The sequence below is a fragment of the Protopterus annectens genome, chromosome 12.part0, assembly GCF_019279795.1.
Source record: "Protopterus annectens isolate FY-2018-M chromosome 12.part0, PAN1.0, whole genome shotgun sequence".
Lineage (NCBI taxonomy): Eukaryota > Metazoa > Chordata > Ceratodontiformes > Protopteridae > Protopterus > Protopterus annectens.
Genome location: NC_056746.1, coordinates 125,732,417 through 125,755,122, shown reverse-complemented (window position 1 = coordinate 125,755,122; position 22,706 = coordinate 125,732,417). Strand labels below are relative to the sequence as shown.

Below are 22,706 nucleotides of genomic sequence, written 5' to 3'. Positions count from 1 at the left end.
TAATAAAAGGATAGTGCAAATGAAAAAGAATCATGCACACGTGCTTGGGGACATTAATGGAGCAAAAGCAGGTGAACTGGAAAGTAAGATTATTTGTTTAACAGTTTTGTATATGCAGTCTGGTTGAGTCAAGTATTTCTGAAAACATTTCTGTCTCTTTTCCCAGATAACCCATAACGAAACACACAGCACTACTGGGAAATGTTGCTGTTTCAAACCTTTTATGTTATAAATATTTGCAGTACAAAATAACACATAAGAAACTGTGTGTGTGTGCCCTAAAGTAACAATGAACTTGTGATGTCTGAGGCCTTTGTTTAATTTGTTTGGTCATGTGTTAGTGGCATCCATCACTGTAGTCTGACTCATTTTTGGCTGCTGGGCTGCATTAGCCAAGATGGTTAATAAAGGACACTGTGTATCGCTAGTCCCAACTGGTCATGAGTGTGGCCACTCTGCAATTATACTACAGTTTAAAAATCCTGCTCCACTTAGAAATAGGTTTTTGGTCAGCTATTTATGCAGATGGCATTTGTATGGGTTTTCATATGAATTTCAGTTTGGAAAGAATGGTCACTGAACCAGAAATAAAATCATGTATCAGTTTTCATCACTTTGAGTCAGCAATTTCCATTTGCAGACAAAAGACAGGAAAATGCAATATGTCACTTCTAATCAGAGCTATATTGTCAGCTGTTTATAAGGAAAATTGCCAGATTTCTCACCGTCTTATTTCAACTCCCATGCTGGTATTTTGAGATGAATTTCATTAAAAAATAATAATTTTCTCTTGCATACAGAAGAAGCACAAAACAGATTGAGTTTTTAATATTTTTCATGAATCCAATTGCTTCTAAAATTGAAAATGAATCATCATGGTTTATATGATGCATTTGTGTAAGTCGCATAGGAGCTACAGCTGGGGTGGCACAGTGGTGCCGTGATTAGAGTTACTGCTTCAAAATGTGGTTCTTCAGTTCAATTCCCAGCAGAGGTGCTTGTTCTGTGGAATCTATATGTCTTCATAGAATCTGCATGTGTTTTTACAAAAGCGTTTGTCTTCATCTGATATCCCAAAGACATGCTGCTGGGTAAATTGTCACACCTCTGATTTAGTCTTAGGAGGTGTGTGTGTGTGTGTGTGTGTGTGTGTGTGTGTGTGTGTGTGTGTGTGTGTGTGTGTGTGTGTGTGTGTGTGTGTGTGTGTGTGTGTCACAATGGACAGGTTCACTGTCCAGGACTGGTTCTCTCACTTATTTCTATTGAGTCAAGACTCCTGTGTGAGCTTAAACAGGGTAAAGCATTTATTAAAAAACGGATGAATGAAAGAAAGAAATTAACACTACATTCAGTGATATCATGTTTGCATTCTAGACATTGTGCTTCTCTCAGCTAATCCTGTGGAAATTTGCACAACAGTAGAGTGACACTGACGTGTTTACCTCGACTTGGAAAGGGGAGGTGTTACAAAGGGGGAGGAATAGTGTGGTTGACAGATTAAGCATTTGGCCTCAACCATCGCTAAGAGAGTGAAGAGTGTATCAGATGGGGTTCATTGGAATATGGTGACTCAATTAAGGAATGGGAGGCATATCTTTTGGATGTGTAGAAACTAAAAAAGTGTAAAACAGATTTACAGGACCTGATTCAAAGGCTATTAGGTAAGGAGTGACAACTGAACAAGATAAACTTACTTTTGAGCTCAAGGAGAGAGTTGTGGGAATGAATGCATGTAAAAACATTGATTATGTTAGTGTTGTTGGAGGCTAAAAATGCAATAACAGGAAACTCAAAACAACTTAGGAGTCAGAGATAGAGAAGGTGAGGAAAATAATGGAAGAAATGAAGAAAACAAAGAGGAAAATACTTCAGTACATACTGAGAAAAATGGCATGAAAAAATGGAAATGATGGGAAATGAGTGTCCAGTAAGGCACTGATGGTTGAGCAAAGACGAAAAGACATGAGCTGAGTCAAGATGGTCAGAAAATTAAGAATTAAGAGGGTGGGGATTAGGTAGGAAAGTAATACAATACTTGATAGTGTAGAAAAGAAATTGTGTAAGGAGCTGTAACTTCTGGTAATATTCTGAGTCTGCTGTATAAATTTTGGATGAAAATAATTTGAATATAAATATAAAGATCTGAATCAGACAAACTACCAAGAGATGGATCATGCATGAAGGCTGTACACAAGAACTGACCACATATACAAAAGGCAATCATAAGGCCTTCTTCATGTATGTTCACAGTCTCAAAGGAAGCACTCAGATCTGCTCAGAAGTGGTGGTCAAGGACACCACATACACAATCGCCATTGATGTAGCCAACCTGCTAACAGACAGGTTCAGCGAAAACTTCGCCCCTCTGTCCCTCCCCATCCGTAAATTAGGACATCCCCAGCACCTGCTCCTTCCCCTTATCTCTAGGGAGAAAGTCATCACTACCCTCTCGAAGGCAAAAAATACAGCCTTCATGGGACCCGATAACATCTCAGGTTGCATCCTACATGAACTGAGGCAGGAACTTGCAGCACCATTAGGCACCCTGTTCAACCAAAGCCAGAGTACCAGCTTCATCCCAGCCAAGTGGGGGACAGCCATTGTCATCCCTTTGCACAAAGGTGGAGCGTCCACCATTCCAGGAAATTACAGACACATCAGCCTAACTAGCCTGATCTGTAAGGCTATGGAACAGATTATTGTGGACCTCCTTAACAAGGACATTGGCAACCTCCAAACACTCGATCCCACACAGTTTGGTTTTGTCAAGGGGATGTCATGCCTGTTAAACTTAGTCGACCTTTTTGACACCATCACCAAAGCCTTGGACGAGAGGAAGATGGTGCACACTGCCTACCTTGACTTGGCCAAAGCCTTCGATACTATTCCCCATTCAGGTATAATAGACAAACTCTCTCAACTAGGCATATGTTATCAGATGGGTAGTAAACTGGCTCGCTGACACAACCCACCTAGTCAAAAAAGAGGAAGCCTCATCAAGCAGTAGACCCGTAACTAGAGGCATACCCCAGGAATTGGTCTTGGGGCATCTTTTGTTTGGGATATACTTTTCTGAGATGCAGGCCAAAACCATTGGGCTATGGCTGACCAAGTTTGCCGATGACTGCAAGATAGGCTGTGTCATCAATTCCCTTGACCACTATATTGCCTCCGTTGTATGGAAGGCTTTCTACATGGCCCACCTCATTAGGAAGGGTATTCTCATCCAGGGACAAGGAGGTCATAACATCCCTATATTCTTCCCTTATAAGACCCATTATTGAGTACAGCACCCCTTTTGGTATGTACCTCACAAAGCAAATGCAGCAGCTGGAGAGACCACAGAGGTTCCTCACTAGGAGAATCCAGGGCCTCAAACATCTACCCTACACAGATAGGCTAAAAGCCCTGTCCCTCTACTCAGTCTCATACAGACTCCACAAAGGTGACCTCTGTCTAGCATACAAAGCAATCTCAGACCCCGCCTTGATGGGACTGCTGCATATCCACAAGTCAAGCTCTACTTAAGTAATTCACACGTGCAATGTCAACCTGGTCTGTGACATCAGTAGGACTTGCTGCTGTGATAGTTCTGTGTCCCAGGGACTCCCCCTTCTTTGGAATAGACTCCCTCTTGTCAAGCAGAGCACCTCATTATCCCTTTTTAAGCGCAACTTGGATAACTGGATGGGGAAAAGAAAATACACCCCTGGCATTCCACCTGTGTCCATGCTGGACAGGGGCATTGGGTGCTGACTTGTTGGAACATGGTCTAAATTCTTGGCAAGGCTTGTAAGGGCCTCAGGTTCAATAGCCCAGTAACTTCCTATGATGAAAAAAGAGACTGAAAGTAATAAATCATCTTGTGTTTGAAAATGATATATACAAATGACTTCAGAACCGCCACACTCTTATAGTTTTACATGTTTTATAAAATCTCATCCATCTATGTTGCTTTCATCCAGAATTTAGTTCACTCTGTCTAGGCTCTTAACTACTGCCTTTTATTTTGCCGTAAAATTTCAAGATACTCATCACAATGTCACTTGATAGAAAAGCATTACTAACACAATGGCGACTTCAACTACCTCTCCATTAACTGGGAAAACTACTCCTGTATCAATACACTTGCCCAACGTTTACTGGAATTCATTAATTCCAATGCCCTGGGCCAGCTCGTTCTTACCCCCACTAGAGGTAGCAACATCCTTGACCTGGTCATTACTAACATGGGCAACCGTTGCTCTGCACCAATAGTCAGCCCCTCCCTGATTAGAGCCAACCACAAACTAATCACCTTGGACATCCACATTCCACCCACCCCCACCCAACCCCCACAAAGGTAACCACCATGAAAAAATTCTCCAAAGATAACTTTGGGATCCTAAAAACAGAGGTGGCTAACTTCACGGCACCCATGCAAATGGAGAATAGTTGCATGAATGCCAAATCATACACCAATGCACTGTACGAACACCTACACAAATGCATCGATCTCACCATACCCAATAGAACCAAGACATTCTCCTCCAGAAAAAGGAAGCCAATCTGGTGGTCCCCTGCCATAAACAAACTCTACAACAGAAGGAGGAAACTGATGCTGAATAAGGTGAAGTCCCAAGACTAGAAAAACTCCCTTAGTCAGCCTCAACAAAAAGTTGAGATCCCTCATCAAATCCTCTAAAGCTAACTATGAAAACAGAATTACAGCATATAGTAAAGACAACCATAAGGCCTTCTATAGTATGTAAAGAATCTCCACAGCAATACCCAGATTTGTTCTGAGCTACTGCACAATGGTACCTCCTATACTGAGCCAACAGATATTGCCAATATACTGACCGAGAGATTCATTGCCAACTTTACCCCTCTCTCCCTCCAAAGGACCAATCACAATATCAGTAGATTGCCAGGCACCCAATATTACTGCTGCACAGGCTAAAACAGCACTGTCCAAGGCCAAGCATACAGCTTCTATGGGACTTGACAATATCCCTGCTGTGTTCTACAGGAATTACAGCATGAACTGGCACCTCAACTGTGTGCCCTGTTCAATCACAGCCTCACCTCAGGCTTTTTCCCTACAGAATGGCGCACTGCTACAGTCATCCCTCTCTACAAAGGAGGAGTGAGTACAGACCCTGGGAACTATTGCCCCATTAGCCTGACGAGTCTGATATCCAAAGCTGTGGAACACATCATCATGGATCTAATAAACAAGGATATAGGGAATCTCCAAATCCTGGATCCCACACAGTTTGGTTTTGTGAAGGGTATATCATGCCTGTTCAACCTGGTCGACTTCTTTGAGTCAGTCACCAGAGCTGTGGATGTAGGCAAGGTGGTTCATACAGCCTACCTTGATCTGGCCAAGGCCTCTGATACCATTCCCAACTCAGGAGTCATAGAAAAACTCACTAAGCTAGGCATCAACCCCTGTATCACTAAGTGGGTTGCAAACTGGCTCACAGATAGAACACAGAGTGTGAAAGTAGCTGACTCCAAGTCAGACTGCTGACCAGTCATGAGTGGAGTCCCACAGGGTTTGGTCCTGGATCCTCTCCTGTTTGGTATCTACTTCTCTGAAGTCCAGGCCAACACAAAGGGAATCTGGCTGACAAAGTTCTCAGACAATTGCAAGTTGGGAGCTATTATTAACCCACCAAGTGATGCTGACATCCTGCAGAAAGCCCTCACTGAGATCAACGACTGGTGTCAGAACCATGGCCTTAAGTTCAATGTCAAAAAATGTGTCGTCATCCCCGTTGGGAAAAACACAGTTCCCATGAATTACTACATCGATGGTAGTCCACTGGACACAGAAGGCATTATAAGAGATCTGGGAACACAGGTTGACAGCAACCTCTCTTTTGACCACCACATTGCCACTGTGGTCAGAAAGTCCTTCTATGTGGCACATCGCATTACTAAGGGTTTTGCATCCAGGAAGAAAGAGGTCATTGTCTCCTTCTACTCTTCCCTCATTAGGCCAATCATCGAGTACAATGCCCCATTTGGCATGTACCTCACTAGATACCTGCAACAACTGGAGAGGCTGCAAAAATACCTCACAAAGAGAATCCTAGGCCTTAAACACTTGTCTTATATGGACAGACTCAAAAAACTCCAACTATTCTCTATCTCATATTGCCTACTTAGCGGCGGTCTCTGCTTGACTTACAAAGCCATGTCTGACCCAGCTTTGTTAGAAATGCTACATCTAAAGAAATCCCAATCCCTCCACACCACATGCTCCAGAGACCTCAACCTCATTACCACAATCAACAGAACATGCTGGAGGGACAGATTCATAACCCAGAGACTGCCCGTGCTATGGAATAGACTTCCCATACATGTCAAACAGAGCACCTCACTGGCCCTCTTCAAGAGAAATCTTTATGAATGGATGTGAAATATAAAATTCACCCCAGGGATCACTCCAGTGGCTCTACTCGACAGAGGCATTAGGAACTAAGGTCAGGTGGCACAATGCCAGGGTAATCCTATGGGCTAGGCTTGTAAAGGCTCCAGGGCCACCCTATGAACACCTATGAACACACGCACCTATGAACCTATGAACTTGAGAATCAGCCACAGGCTGGTGTCTGCCTGACCATCCCAGCTCTCAGATCACTTCGTGTCAGTTTGATGTGGAGATGCACTCTGTGGTCCTGGGTAAAAGGGACATTAACCCACACAATCTTCTTTTACTTCTTGCTACAAACATGTCTACAGCTTGATATCTAACTCCACTGTTGCAAATTCTGGCCTATGGTTCCTGCTTTGCAGTTTCAAATGATACGAACTTTGTTAGAAAAAAATGTTCCTATATTTTTCTTATTAGTTCATAGGTTCATAGGTTCATACTAGGCTATCTGCCCTAGGGCATTTATAAGCCTAGCCAGAGTGTGTTTGGCTTTCGCCACCCATTTTAAATTAATTTTGCTATGCCCTTTTTCGAGGTTAGTATACTGTGCCTCTGTCTAACACTGACACAGAAGTGATACCCAGGGTAAACCTACAATCTCCCATCCACTCATCAAGATTCCTCTCGAAGACAGTCAGTGAGGGACTCTGCCTAACCTGGACTGGGATTTTATTCCAGAGTGAAGGGAGCCTCTGGGTTATGAATCTGTCCCTCCAGCATGTCCTATTTATTTCAGTGCTGAGGTTCAAGTCTCTCGAGCGCGTAGCTCGATGGGATTTGGATTTTCTGAGGTGCAGCATGTCCATTCATTTCAGGTTGGACATGGCTTTATACGTCAGGCACAGATCGCCTCTGAGCAGGTGGTATGCCACTGAGTAGAGCTGGAGTTTCTTTAACCGGGCAGCATATGGCATCTGTTTGAGCCCTTTGTTCCTCTTGGTGAGGTACTTTTGGGGTCTTTCCAGTTGCTGCAGGTGTCTGGTAAGGTACATCCCAAAAGGGGCATTGTACTCAATTATGGGCCTGATGAGGGATGAGTAAAAAGGCACGATGACCTCCCCTGATCTAGATGTGAATCCCTTCATGATTAGGTGGGCTATATAAAATGTTTTTCTAACCACTTTGGCCACGTGGTTGTCAAATGAGAGATTGCTATCAACTTGGGTCCCCAGGTCCCTAATTAATTCTTCTGTACTTAATGGATTACCACCTATGTGGTAATCTGTGGGCACTTTGTTTTTGCCAAAGGGGATGACTATACACTTTTTGGTGTTTAACTTGAGGCCATGGCTCTGGCACCAGTTGTCTGTTTCTATGAGGCCCTTTTGGAGGATGCTTGTGTCGGCTGGAGAGTCAATTATGGTGCCCAGTTTGCAGTCATCTGCGAACTTGGTCAGCCACAGTCCTTCCGTGTTGACCTGTACCTCTGAGAAATATATACCGAACAAAAGAGGTCCCAGGACTGAGCCTTGTGGGATGCCACTTGTAACTGGTTGGGAGTCTGACATGGCTCCAGCAATTCTAACCATGTGGGTTCTGTCCTTGAGCCAGTTTGCAACCCATCTAGTGACATAGGGGTTTATATTTAAGCTGGTGAGCTTATCTATAATGCCCAAGTGGGGTATTGTATTGAAGGCTTTTGCGAGGTCCAGGTAGGCTGTGTGGACCACCTTCCCCTCGTCAATGGCCTTGGTGACTGTTTCAAAGAAATCGACCTGGTTTAAGAGGCAGGATCTGCCCTTAACAAAGCCGAACTGGGTAGGATCCAGTGTCTGTAGGTCCCCAGTATCTTTATTTATGAGGTCCATGATGATCCTTTCCATAGCTTTGCAGACCAAGCTAGTCAGGCTTAGGATGTTGCTGTATGCACCTCTTTGGGTACATATCCTGTAGTAAGACTGAGATTGAACAGTAGTTTTATGTTTGGGTTTAGCTCTTCTTGGAGTTCATGTAGGATGCAGCCCGGGACACTGTCTGGTCCCATTGATGCTGTGTTTTTTGCTTTGGAGAGGGCGGCTCTTACCTGAGCATCTGAGATGTCAGGGGGGCAGCACTCTGCTGGGATAGATATTTGCCCTTTTGGTGGGGAGGGGGGGGAGACGTTTGCGCTGAACCTGTCAGCTAGGATGTTGGCAATGTCTGTGGGTTTGATGTATTATTTGTCATTTTGGACTAATTCTGAGCATATCTGGGAATTCCCACCCAGGTTCCTAACATAACTAAAGAAAGCCTTGTGATTATCCTTAGTGTCCTGTGCAATTTTTCTCTCGAAGCTGGCCTTAGACGATTTTATGAGTGCCCGTAGTTTTTTGCTAATACTGATCAGAGATGCCTTCCCTTTTTGGGATTTTGCTCTATCATGTAGTAGCTTCCTCCTTCTATTGTATAGTTTGTTTATGGCTGGGGTCCACCAGACAGGACGTCTGCCTTTGGAGGATTGGGTCTTGGTTTTATTTGGGATTGCATGAGCCATGCATTCCTGAAGGTGTTCATAGAATGCGTTTATAAAGGATTCTGCATTCTGGGCTGTATTTTCCACAGTCTCAGGGGCTTTGAAGGATTTCACCTCAGTTTTGAGGAGTGTGAAATTTACTTTAGAGAAGTTTTTCACTGTGGTTTTCTGGGCAGGGGGTGTGGTCGGGATGTGAATATCCTGTGAGATTAGTTTATGGTCTGATCTTACCAGTGAGGGATACACTTCTGGTCTGGAGCATAGAGTCCCCATGTTGGTGATGATCAGGTCTAGTATGTTTTCCGATCATGTGGGAGTGGTAACAAGTTGTTCCATAGCATTTGAGTTTATAAATTCTAGGAACCTTTGGGCTAGGGTGTTGGAGCTAGAGTAATGCTCCCAGTCTATGTTTGGGTAGTTGAAGTCGCCCAATATAATGGTGTTTGGAGAGACCTTCATATTTTCCAGTGTTCTCAGGAAGGCCAAGTGAGGTTCCTGGGTTTGGGAGGGTGGTCTGTAACAGGCTATAAACTGGAAGGCAGTTTTACCCACTGTTAGTTGCACATGGATAGTCTCTGATGCTTCGTGCTGTGCCACCAACCTGGAGGTGTGGGTATCTTTGACGAATATTGATACTCCCCCTCCTTTTGTGGTTCGGTCCAAGTTTTGGGGCCGAAAAGCATGGTATGAGGTATAACCTGGTAGTGCTGGGGTGCTCTCCGGAGCCTTGAACCAGGTTTCTGTTACTGCACAGATATCGATGTTCTCCATGCTAAGGAGAGTTTTGAGTGCTTGCATCTTGAGGTTTAGACTTCTGGGGTTGAGTAGCATTACTCTTAGTTTCCTATCCCCTGTGATACCTATGGAGGTGGGTTTGTCTTTTGAGCCTTGCCTAAAAAAGGCACTATGGGGGAAGCAAGAGTCTTTTCCAATATCCGAAAGCCCAGGAGTGACAGGTGCAAGCCGTCTCTAGCGAAGCATCGTGGCTTGTCGAGCATGTCATCCCAGGCTGACAGGCATTGGATCCCCTTTGAATGACATCAATACTTAAGCCAATTGTTGAAATTGATCATCTTGTCTTCATATTGTGGCATCATTCTTGGTGAGGGTAAGATGCTACTCAAGGTCAGGGTCATACCGGCCTGGGCTACATGCTCAGAGAGCTCCTCTATGTCTCTTTTCATGTAGTCTAGGGAGGTACGTCTCAGGTCATTCACACCAGCACGGACAATGACCAAGTCATATTTGTACTTGCCTTGGAGTGACCTGAGTGCTTGTGTTATGTGGCGGATCCTAGCGCCCGACAGGCAGCTCATCGTGACCTTCTCCTGTGCCTGACGATAGAGTCACCTATTACAAGTGTATCAGGTGTGTTGTTTAGCCTTAAGGGCTGTGACTGTTCGGCACACTGGCTTTGTGAGCTATGTGTTGCACGTGTTTTGTTTTGGGGTAGCGGTTGCTTGGGTGTCTGCTTTGGAGGTCTCTGCTGCTTAAGCAGATTTTTATTTAGAGCCTCTGAGTATGTTTTTGTGTGTTTATGTGTTTGGTTTGCTGTCGTGGTAGGTCTATGTGAGACTTGAATTGTAGTGAGTGTGGTTTCCTTCTCCTCCTGACTGGTTACGCCAGTGCTAAGTTGTGAGAGCTTAGCCTCCAGTTTGGCTATATGTTTGCATCTCTCACATGTGTTGGAATTTGTTGGGAGGAGGAGAGGGTTGTCTGTGTACATGAGGCAGTTGTAACATTGCTTCAAGATTTCCAGATTCACCAGCTGGACCGGAGAGGAGATTGACAACTGACCTTTGGACATGCTAGAATAGTATTGGTAATTCCATTATAATTGAAAAAAAGGGCCAATGGGGAACAAGGTACTCAAGGGGAGTTTGTGAGGGTGTAGTGCTTTTAATTTTTTTAGTGCTGACATATAATTGCTTTAGTGAGCAAGTGCCAGGTAACTTAAATGCAATGTGTTACAGGTAACTTAAATGCAAAAACGACAAACAGTAACTTTCTTTCAAGTGAAACAAGGAAGTAAGTACAGTAAGCAATGCAGATATCACTAGGGATCCACAGAAGTGCTGAAAAGCCACATTTTAGGTGGAATTAGCGTTTCAGGGAAATAACAAGCAAACAAATAACAAGCATATAAACAAAGCTAGATTCAGCAGGCCTGGATCTAGTCTATGCTACAGCAAACAAGGTGTACCAATTTTAGTAAGAAACAGTTCAAATATGCAGGCACTATAAGCCTTTAACCAGAAATTCCCAGCTCAGAAGGGCAGAGTCCAGCCTCTCCTCCCACAAGAGTGCAGACCACGAACCTTCTTAATGTAAAATAACTGGCTTGAAGCCCAAGTGCTTAAACCAGAACTAATACACTTTTAGAATAACAGACACTGAGCCCTCAATCAGCAGTTCCCAACTTAGAAGGATGTAAGCTACCTGTCCTGCCACCACAGTGCAGGCCACAAACCTTCCTAATGTAAAACAACTGGTGTGAAGCCCAAGTGCTTAATCAAAAAGACTTAGAATAATAGCTACACTTTAATCGTTACTACCAAGCAGTAATAAATACAACTGAATACTTTAAAGAATGCCTGGATTAGTGCTCAAGTTATACAAACAAAGCTAGATTCAGCAGGCCTGGATCTAGTCTATGCTACAGCAAACAAGGTGTACCAATTTCAGTAAGAAGCAGTTCAAATATGCAGGCACTATAAGCCTTTAACCAGAAATTCCCAGCTCAGAAGGGCAGAGTCCAGCCTCTCCTCCCACAAGAGTGCAGACCACGAACCCTCTTAATGTAAAATAACTGGCCTGAAGCCCAAGTGCTTAAACCAGAATGAATACACTTTTAGAATAACAGACACTGAGCCCTCAATCAGCAGTTCCCAACTTAGAAGGATGTAAGCTACCTGTTCTGCCACTACAGTGCAGACCACAAACCTTCTTAATGTAAAACAACTGGTTTGAAGCCCAAGTGCTTAAACTAAAAGTTTCTGCTTTGAAATCGCATTATACATTTGCCAGTGACTCCTTGCTAGGAAACCATTTCAATTCACTGGGTATATCTAATGCAGGCCTTAAGAAGGTACAGTTGTGTAAAATTGCACCATAACAGTAGATCTCCTTGCCTTCACTGCTGCAGTATTCTTAAGATATGGGATACCCTGCCTTGGAAGCCCAACATCCGGCCAGTCCACAAAAACCTATTGTTGCTTTAAGGTAAGCCGAATGTCACCCAAATGCTCCTCATGTAACATAGGGCATAAAGGTGATATTCAGGCATACCATCCTCAGAATTGATTCTTCCAATAGTAACACAAGTTCCAGGAAATCCAAGGGGTAACCTATACATCCAGGAAGGAAAAGCACCAGGGGGATGGAGGGAGACAGTGAATACTGCAGTAGTGAAGGCAAGGACATCTACTGTTATGGTAAGATTTTGCACAACTGCACTATGTCCTTACATTTACTGGTGCAGTATTCTTTAAGATATGGGAGAGTGCAAAAGCTCAAGAAGAAACTTGGGAGGAGGAAGGAGCAGTAGAGCCCTCTATGATGCCATGAAGAATGGCCATAGCAAAACCAGCTCTAGCTCTGGAGATACCATCCAACTTGTAGTGTTTGGCAAAAGTATGCACAGAAGTCCAGGTAGCTACTTCAAGAATAGAGTTAGTGTCTAAGCCCTTGAAAAAGCACCAGAAGAAGCCACAGCTCTAGTAGAATGAGCCTTTATAGAAGAAGGAAGGTTCTTGCTATGAAAAGTGTAACAAAAATAAATAGCCTTTGAAATCCAAGAAGAAATAAATTGTTTGGATACAGCTAATCCTAAAGATCTAGGATGTAAAGAATCAAACAACTGATCAGATTTTCTAATAACCTTAGTCTTGTCCAAATAAAAGCTGAGTTTTCTATGCATGTCCAAAGTATGCAGCACCCTCTCACTGTCAGATTTTGAAGAAGGGAAGAGACTAGGCAGATGAATAGACTGATGAAGTAACAACTCGTTAACCACCTTAGGCATAAAAGATGGATTATTACGCAAGGACACCCTGTCCTCATGAAATATCAGAAAAGGAGGACAACCATAAGGGCTTGCAACTCACACACCCATCTGGCAGAATTAAGAGCTAACAAAAGAGTAGTCTTCCAAGAACAATGTTGCAAGGATGCTGAAACACCAGGCTTAAAAGGAGCCTGAGTCAGCTTCTCCAAAACAAAATTAAGATCCCAGGGAGGAGGAACAGGCTTCTTAGGAGGTCTAATATTAAGGATACCTTTAAGAAATTGTTTAGTCTCAAATCTAGAAGCTAAAGGAGTTAAAGGCAGACACGCAGAAGTAACTGATAAGTGGGCTTTAATAGAAGAATAGGCCAAACCAGCATTGAGCAACTCACACAAATAAGAGAAAACCAAAGGAACATCCTCAGTAAGCGGATCCAGGTTACTACAGAGACATCAACTAGAAAATCTCTTCCATGCTTTTCCTAGCAGTAGGTTTCCTGGCCTCCTGCAGGACCTCCGGCACATCCTCAGAAAAAAAAGTTGTCTATGAGGAATCAAAACCCTATCACCCACAGTGTCAGCTGAAGCATGGACAGGTGGGGATGAATGAGAGATCCCTTGTTTTGTGTGAGTAGATCCACCCTGTGAGGTAACTTGTGATGACTGCCCTTGGCTAGATGCAGAAGTAGAGGGAACTAGTGCTGTCATGGCCAGAAGGGAGTCAGCAACAACATTTTGGGAGCATCCTGTTCAATCTTAAACAGGACTTTTGGTGTGAGAGGAAAGGGAGGGAATGCATAAAGAAACATCCCCTTCCAAGAAAATGAGAGGGTGTCCACCTTCCACACCAGAGAACCTGGGACTCTGGCACAAAACAGAGGAAATTGTCTCTTCAAAGGGCAGGCAAGTAGATCTACTTGAGGAGTACACACTGGTGGACAGTGTCCAGAAGCACATTTCTGTAAAGCATCCATTCATGGGATTGAGTTAAGAACCTGCTCAGAGTGTCTGCCACAGCGTTCTGCTCTAAAGGGGTATAAACTGCCTGAAGAGTTGCTTGATACCTAACAGGAAAAACCCATACCAGAAGTGCCAACCAGCAAAGAAGATAAGATTGTTGTTGATGTACCACATGACTGTGGTATTGTCTGTGAATACCTTGAGAGGCCACAGAGGAAAAAGAGGATGAAAGGCCTGAAGAGCCAGCAGAAGAGCTCTCATCTCTTTGACATTGATTTGCTCCTTCTGCTGATGAGGCGACCACACCACCCGTACCTTTAGGGAACCATATGTTGCTCCTCATCTCACATCCAAAGCATCTATGAACAGTTCCTGATTGGGAAGAGGGGGATGAAAAGGGTACCCTGGATTCAAAAACAACTGTTGAATCCACCAGTGAAACTCCTTCTTGAGACAAGGAAGAAGAGGAACACCAAAGTCTAGAGGATGTGCATGTTGAAGCCACACTGACTTCAGAAACTGCTGGAACTTACTCACGTGGAGTTTGGCCAGAGGGAACATTGGAGTGGTGGAAGTCATAAAACCCAGATCTCTCAGAAACTCCCTGGCTGTAATGGAGGCCAGACGGAAAAAAGTATGAAATAAGAAATGAGAATTAAGGCCTTTGGAGGAGGCAGGGATGCTAGCATTGGTACTGACTGAATCCTGCAACCCAGAAAGACATGATCCTGAGAAGGAGCCAGGGAATATTTTTTTAAGTTTATTGTGCACCCCAGGCTGTAAAGAAGGGAAACGGCAGAAATGAAGATTTTTCCAAAAGGATCTCCGGAGAGGAAGCCTGAATCAGCAGGTCATCCAGGTAAGGAAAGATTTGGATCCCTTGGAGCCTACAAAACACAATCACAGAAGCAAGGGATTTGGTGAACACCCTTAGGGCAGTAGAAAGGCCAAAGGGCAAAGCAGAACACTGAAAACGCCAGGAAGCAACAGAGAAATACAAAAATGTCTTGAAAAAAGGATGGATTGGAACATGGAGATAAGACCTTGAGATCTAAAGACACCATAAAGACCTGAGGGAGCAAAAGAGGAACAGAGTGTGAAGGGACAGCATCTGAAAGGAAGGCACCTTCAGAAAAATGTTTAGATGAGAGAGGTACACAATCTGTCTCCAAGTGCCATCATTTCTGGACACTAGAAACATTGTTGAGTAAAAACCATCACCCCTTTGGGACACAGGCACCTCTTGAACAGTACCCTGATACAAGAGATCTCGAAGAACCTCTAGGAACAATGGAAGTTGTTCCGGAGGAGGCTGAGGAATGCCCATAAAAGGAGGACAAGATTTCCACACTAGAAGGTACCCCTGATGAATGACTGACAGAACCCTAGAATCATGAGTGATCTGAAGCCAAACAGGAAGAGAAAGAGGAATTTGGCTTGGAAGAGATGGATAGTCATACAGCACCTGGTTTGTCAGGAATTTAAGGCTTCTGAAACCCTGAAGTCTGAGTGGCCTTCGCAGGAGGAGCCCATTTGCCACCCTTTTTATCTTTAACAGAAGTGTGACATTGCCTATGAACAAAAGCTGGCTTAGAAGTGTAGTTTCACTGAAATTTAGGCACAGGATAAACAAACACATGTTTAAGGTCCTGTTAGTCCTTCCCCTTATCCTGAAGAGACTTAAACAAACCCACAGCTGCTTCCCCAAACAAAGATTTGTTATCCAGAGGAGCATCCATTAAATTAGCCTTAATATCATCAGGTAAAGGTTGAAGCCTAAGCCAAGAATACCTCCTCATCACTGAACCAAAAGCAGCAGCCCTAGATAGAATGACACACCACTTGAGAGGAAGTCCCTAGCAAGGAAACAGCAGAGGTTTTACCCTCAGAATCCGGAAGATCAGAAATAAGCTGACAAACCTAAGAAAGAAGAGCCAACACATACCTAGACATTTGGGTCTGATAATTAATAGCCCTAAAAGCTAAGGTAGCAGAAGTGTAACCCTTCTTACACAGCCTTTTCATCATTCTGCTGTCCTTGTGATTATTTACATACTGTTTGTTTTTCACCAATTGTATAAGCTGCAATAATATGTACTCAATGTTTTTATTAATGTAAATTCTGTATTGTATGTGAAATGTCTTTATATGTGGAGCTTTTCTCCTTGGGACTCCACTGAAAATGGGCACTTTTGGCCCAGCTGGACCATCCCGGTAAACAAATGCAAATAAATAATTCAATTGTCTGAGAGCAGTAGCTTGAGCAAAGGAAGCAATTGTGATTGCTTATCAGAAGCTACAGACATGATAGAGGGATCAGCAGCAGGACACTTGTACAAAAAGTGACAACCCTCAGACACCCAATAAAACCTATCAGGCTCTTTGGGAACAGGGGCAGAGAATCAGGTGCTTTAGAGGTATTGGAAAAAGCATCCAGCAATGCAACAAAAACAGGAGGAATAGCCATAGATTTAAGAGATTCCATCTGCAACAACTCATAGTACCTCTTATGGATATCAGAAACCTGGACACAATCCTGCTTAAAAAATCCATCATTCTAGAGATTGTGTCCCCAAAGGAAATTTCCTCAAAAAGAGTACCAAGAGTATTGCAGTCTTCCTCTTCTGACCCATAGTCCAAATGAAAATGAATTTGAATAGAATAAACCAGGGATTCTTCATCAGAATCCAACTCTTCCTCAGAAGAACCCTGTTCTCTAGGCCTTTTAAGGGGAGTAGAGGACCAAGGAGGAGCAAGAACAGAAACCCCTCTGAGGAGGCCTTAATGACATAAAAGCCTTAAATAACTCGCTGAGTAAAGGCTTGCTACTCACTCTGTGGATCCCTAGGAGCAGAAGAAACATATTTAATTTTTTTCTTTCCTTTTTAAGGGAACATCTTCCCTATAAAACTGAGAGGCTCTGACCCAGAATGGCATTTGATAACCTTAGTAGGAATTTCTTCCCAAACAAGAATCTGTGGAAACCACCTAGACCCCTCAGAAACAATCAGCCATGGTTACCCTTGAACGTCTGAAATGGATGCTTGCAAAGCCTCATTGAACTTGCTGCCAGACGGATCTCCACTGGTCTCCAAGCCGGTCGTGGCTGAGGTAACACAGCCAGGTGAGCCTTCAGTTCCATAATGACCTCAGGAGAAACACCCGGCAGAGACAGACACTGGTAGATTCTAGTCTTACCTTTTTCACCTTTTTCTTCCCTAATGGCTAACCCTCAGGGTAGGAAGTTCCTTCCATTGTATCTTTAGTGAGAAGCTTAAAATGCTGGGTCTCAAGATACAGGGAAAGGGAAGAAGGCCTACTATGAAGAGTTTTTTTGGGATGAACGCCTGGCAAATCAGGCAAGATGTATGGCTGTAAGGTGTTCCTAGGCAAAACAAGACACTTATCGTAGTGGTCTTTACAGGGAATCTGTCTCCCACACTGGCATTTTATCCTTCCTGGATGACATTGACCCCTAACAACACAAAAAAGCCAAGAAAAAACAAAACCCCAATGGAGTACTTATCTGCAACAACTCACTTCAGCAAACTGACATTAGGAGTACACCGATGAACGAAAATGCATTCAAAACTGGCAGAAAATGGAATTAAGTGAACATGCTGACATTTAGAAGAAGTGTTTGGACTGGCAGCAAAGAAGTTCAGAGGATGAATGTCACCTTTATGTCCTCTACACTACATGAGAAGCATTTTGGTGACATTCAGTGTACCTTAAAGCAGCAGTAGGCTTTGGTAGACTGGTCAGAGATTGGGTTTCCACAACAGGGAATCCCATATCTTAAGAATACTGCAGTGGTGAATGTAAGGACATTTATTGGTAACTGCAGACATTCCATTCTATATAAAAGATTAGCGTTTATCATGCCTTTTTTGTTTGGGAGAGTCTCACATATAGGTTTATTGGCAAGTGCTACACTGGCTGCCCTTATGGGCCATTTTAAGCCTAGCCAATGGCCCTTTCAAAGGTGAGAATCAAACCCTGTGCTTTGTAACTATGAGGTAAACACCTTAACCCTTAGACCGACTCTCAACCTCTTATACTAAACCGATAATCAGTTCATTAGTAGCTCTGCACATGAGGAAAGCCTGTACAAGAAAATCCCCAGTTAGAGTATTTCTGATGCAGAACAAATTAAATGCCATGCTACAAATATCTGCTTCATCAGGAACCCCCCCCCCCCCCAAGAAGGCTGACAAAAAGAATGACCGGAGTAACGTGATTGAAGGAAACCATGCCCTCATGAAAAATTATATGGAAAAAGAGTGTTACTGTAACTGCATCACAACGGCTTGGGCATCTCAAAGTGAGTCAGGTTTCCTATCCCTTGTAGATGCATGTAATTTGCCTCCTTTTTTGTCTGATCTGTTTGGAGAAAGATGTGCTGGTAGTTCCTAGTGCATCCTCCTTGGTTCAGTAACATGAAGATATTATGGGTCTACTTTATGTCCTCGAAAAGCAAGTTGGCCGAATACGAAATCCCCAACACATAATGCCCGAATGCTGACTTACCTGAAACGCGTATGTCTCGAAACTGGAAAGAGTGAATCACCTACTTTGTCCACGATCCCTTACACTACTGCACTGAATCAAGCAGAAGACTCTTTCCCTTCATTGAAAAATGAAAACGTAGATCAGTTTTCTCACTATACAAACTTTTTTGTAAGGTTAGGTAGAGTTTATATATAATTTATAAACTTTACCTAACCTTACAAAAATGTTCATACTGTGAGAAATTGGAAGTACGATTACATTTTCCGGTAAAGGGAAAGGGCTCCGGAAAACATAAACATAATTCTAATTTCTCACAGTATCAACATTTTTATAAGGTTAGGTAAAGTTTGTTTATAATTTTAAACTTTACCTAACCTTACAAAAATGTTCATACTGTGAGAAATTAGAAGTACGATTACGTTTTCTGGTAAAGGGAAAGGGCACCGGAAAACATAAACATAGTTCTAATTTCTCACAGTATGACAATTTTTATAAGATTAGGTAAAGTTTGTTTATAATTTTCAAACTTTACCTAACCTTACAAAAATGTTCATACTGTGAAAAATTAGAACAGTGGTGCTAGGGATCGTGAACAACTTACCTGAATCGATATTTCAGGTTTCGGGACATACGCGTTTTGGGTTAGTCAGCCTTTGGGCGTTGTGTGTCGGGCGTTTCGTATTCAGCCAACTTGCTTTTCGAGGACATAAAGTAGACCCAGATATTATGCTAAGTCACCTTTTTTGTAAAGTGGCACACCTCTGATTGAAGACTACTGCAGCAAGACTGTAACACAGATGGATAGGAGGTGCATAGACTGTAAGACTTGAATGCTTTGACAAGGATTTTGTTGGCATCATTAAGAGCACATTCTCATGAGAACATCTGAATCTCAGTAGCACCTCCCATAGGAAATAGTTCTCCACTTTATGTTCATCCAGGATTTAAAATGTTTAGCTGGGGATCTTTTTTAGGAATGACAAATGACAGTGAACAAATGTCTGTTACACTCTCCTTTGTATGACATTAAGAAGAACATGGACAACTCCTATGTCACAGATTCCAGTTCTTCCTCTGATAAGGAAGAAGAAACATATAATTCAATCTATACACAACAGATGCCTTCAACACGTGTGATTCAGATGGAGGGGGCTCCGTCTAATTTGGCTCCTAGTAAGATGGCATATGCTTTGGGGGCATCCTCATGAGAATGAAAGGCCATTTTAAATGGGAAACAAAGACAATGGAGCATTTTTAATGGCTAGCAAAGGCGATGCCCAATAATAAAAGATATATTTTGATCTCCTGGGTTTGGAGAATGTTACGCCCATGATTATTATTTTCGGCATTCAAGACTTTTGAAAAGAATTTCCTTAGCAGCCTTGCTAAAGCCAGACACCCAAGCCCCTGTATCCAAGGAGCCACATAAGTTCTATAGAATGCATAAATCTCAAGTATACCTCCGAAATCTCCAGTAGCAGACCTCAAGGTTATTACCTGGAGGCACACATGGGCAAGTAAGTTCATATCAGGCCTGAACAAATTGCTGAATGATAGAAAGACCAGAATCATGGATAGAGTTGACAGAAATGTTAATACTTCTGTACTTTGACATTTAGAGTGATAAACCGCCAGGCACTTTTTTTTTTTTTTTGTTACCAGTCTAGAATCCCAGAGGCCAGGTGTTACTTGAGGATATTAATGGAGATTTGAATGTTCTTTAGGCTAGGAATCCTTTTCAAGCAATACTGAAAACCAACAAAATTAGAAAAAATGGTAAAGCCAGTAAACTTTCACTTCATGTTTTCTCAGTATAGAAGAAATTACCCTTCCAAAACTGTCTCTTCAGGTGCTAGCCCAAGGACTGGCAAGCAAAAATGGAGAAATCAGGGGAGAAACAGAAGTAACGGGGAACGATGAATAAAATTTGGACGCACGCTAGTGGTGGTTCAAACACTTCCAACAAGCAGTTATGAGTCTGATTCCCTACCTGCTTCTCCATCCCCACTTGACCTGACTGGGAAACAGCTTGAGAAACTTCACAGAGAGATGAGCTAAGATAATGTCAGAAAGGCCGGTTCTGAGCACCATAAAGGAAGGCCACAGAGCAGAAATGTGAAGCACAGTGAGATTTTTTCCTGTTTCAGCATCATCATCCCTCTTTTTCCCCTTTGCATAGATGGAATTGGGGTGTTGCATCAACAGTGGCCATAATCTAGACACAGCTCATACTGCCAGGTGGCTAGTCCGCAGTAGAGATGTACATGGTGACTCATTGTGAACCTCTACAGATTCATGCTCTTTTTCCAAGTACCTACATTTAACAGGCTCACCTTGCATTTGCTGCTTCCTGATTGCAGTGAATGTGAAAGACACTTAGTAAACAGTGAAGGAAACGTCTCTGTGTGGAAGATGTATCTAGTTAATCACTGTATATTAATCAGATCAGATAATGGTAGTAGAAATAGCAAACTTAAACTCGTCCTAAGTAAAAAAATAATAAAAAATATACAATTTGAAATATTGTATCACATTACTCAGTATTCAAAAGTAATCCAAGCAGAGTAGGCAGTCTGTTTCCAGTCAAAAATCCTTTATTAAGTACACAGACAAGCGATCCAAGTAAAACAAATATAACAAGAGTAATAGTTTCCTCACAAGCTTTCTAACTGTATATATATATTTCTAACTGTATATGTATATATATATATATATATATATATATATATATATATATATATATATATTTCTAACTATATATATATATATATATATATATATATATATATATATATGTATACTTTTTAGCAGGCAAGGGAGTACTTTATTGTGCTTTAAAACAAAGTGTTATTGGTACATATGTTAAATTCACATCCCTTCCCCCATCAGTGTGACATTTGAGCTGGTCCTGTCCTACTTAGTAGCTGTCATAATAAAACATTTATATACTTTAAATAAAATTAATAATAATGTGGTACCTCTTATTTAACCAGATTATCAAGTTTGTGATTTTATCCAAGATGATAACTACATTTCTGGAAATATATAAACCTTACACCCTTTGGCAATCTAAAAATATATACAAATATATACAGATACACTTTGCATGCAAAAAATCCGTTGTAAAAATCATTCGATTTCCATAACCTATTGTTAACAAAGATTGCTTTTGTCCTTCTAGACTTCTTCAAGTCTGTGTACAAGAACCCTAAAAACTATCTACAAAAATATTCTTGTATAATTAGTATTGTTATTACACATCATTTTGAATAAAGTGGAAAAAGAACAAGAAAAAGAAAAACTGCATGATGATGGAAACAAAATATCCATTTAAATTAAAACTGATTTAACATGGTATTTAAAACCAATTGGATGAATAAAATAAAATTAGTCATGTAAACAGTGTGGCAATTTTTTAAGTTCCAGTACACTTTTAAATAGAATATGATTTTTACAACAGATTTTTTTGCATGCAAAGTGTATATGTGTGTGTGTGTGTGTGTGTGTATATATATATATATATATATATATATATATATATATATATATATATATTTATTTTTTTTAGATTGCCAAATGGTGTAAGGTTTATATATTTCCAGTCATGTAGTATATAATCTTAGATAAAATGACAAGACTTAACAATCTGGTTAAATAAGAGGTACCACAGCAGCCCCTGACGCCCGCTACTTTAGAGTCGCAGGCCGCTACCGACTCCCATGTGGAGTCGGCTATGCCACTGAAAACTCAAGGTATTGGAGCCTCGGACACTGTTCCTTCAGATGGGTCTGGAGCCGCTGAGCAGGCACTGGCTTCTGAGGGTGTTTTCAGACCTAAACATCTATACATTAAACCAACTTCAAAGGCAAAGACTAAAGCACCTTCAAAGACAAAGAAACAAACTCAAGAGCCATGTGGACAGGCCTCCATGCCCAAAAAAACAGATGCTCAAAATGGCTGAAGACTTGATTACCTTGATCAGGGGTTCCCATCCCCCTCTTGATAAGAGGCCTAGGCAAGAGACGGACTATGAATCTTCAGATCAGGTTTCTATTTCTTCTGATTCCTCTTCTGATCAGGAATATTCTCCTCCCCCTTATGAGGATTCTGATGCTGAAGAATCTATTCCTTCAGCTTCTCTTCCTGAAGACTATTCTTTTGGGGAAACCTTGGATACCATGAGGGAGCAGTTCCACTGGGAGAGCCAAGATTTTTCAGAATCTTAAAAGAGGCTCATGGACTTCCTTTTACTACCTCAACACAGGCCTCTAGCCATTCCACCTGTGTTAGACATTGTAGATTACGTGTTTTCAGAGTCTAGTCTGACCCCTGACTCCTTACCTCCAACTC

The 22,706-nt window shown here is 42.2% G+C and overlaps 1 protein-coding gene across 1 annotated transcript in view; it reads left to right on the top strand.

Annotated features, from left to right (window-relative positions):
- Window positions 1-22,706, top strand: part of XYLT1 (xylosyltransferase 1) — a 1,579,383-nt gene that overhangs the window by 1,471,571 nt on the left and 85,106 nt on the right. The window lies entirely within an intron of this gene.